The sequence below is a fragment of the Myotis davidii genome, unplaced genomic scaffold (assembly GCF_000327345.1).
Source record: "Myotis davidii unplaced genomic scaffold, ASM32734v1 scaffold385, whole genome shotgun sequence".
Classification (NCBI taxonomy): domain Eukaryota; kingdom Metazoa; phylum Chordata; class Mammalia; order Chiroptera; family Vespertilionidae; genus Myotis; species Myotis davidii.
The window spans coordinates 960,953-961,564 of NW_006296096.1; positions in this window are offsets into that span (position 1 = coordinate 960,953).

Genomic DNA, 612 nt, shown 5'->3' on the forward strand with positions numbered 1-612 from the left:
AACACGGGCAATCCGGCCGAGGGCCGTAGTTTGCCCACGGCTGTTAATCTCACTCAGGGAAGGCCTGAGTGGTGGCCTTGCAAACTCCAGACCTAAAGTAACCACAAAGGATGGTCTGAAATTAAAACCTTTTCATTGAAAAGCAGTTTATAGTGGGTAGTCATGTCTCAGGCCAGTATCTTCCCTCACAAAGATCATCTTCCATCTTTACTGAGCCTACTGTCTTTTTCTATCTAAGGTATCATAGCTGTGGAATGTCACACTAACTTGTAACTTCCCCTTTTCGGGACGCCTCAGGGCACAACAAATGAGGCCAGGGCACAGACCACAGATTCCCTCATTGCTATTGTTGTCTTGTTAATTGTTGACTATGACTATCCTGTACCCACCTATGTAAAAGAGGCCTGTGTCTATCATTTTATTTTTTTATCCAATCCCAGAGGTTTCCCCACTTTGCTTTTTCCCACCTCCCTGATCTATCATCAGTGGATTTCATGTAACCCACTTATGTCTCCTTTGATTGTAATGTATAAAACAAGGTGAAAAACTGTCATTCTCTGGAGCATTATCTCAATACAGTTGAGATTCTGATTCCTGACAATTGTCAACACT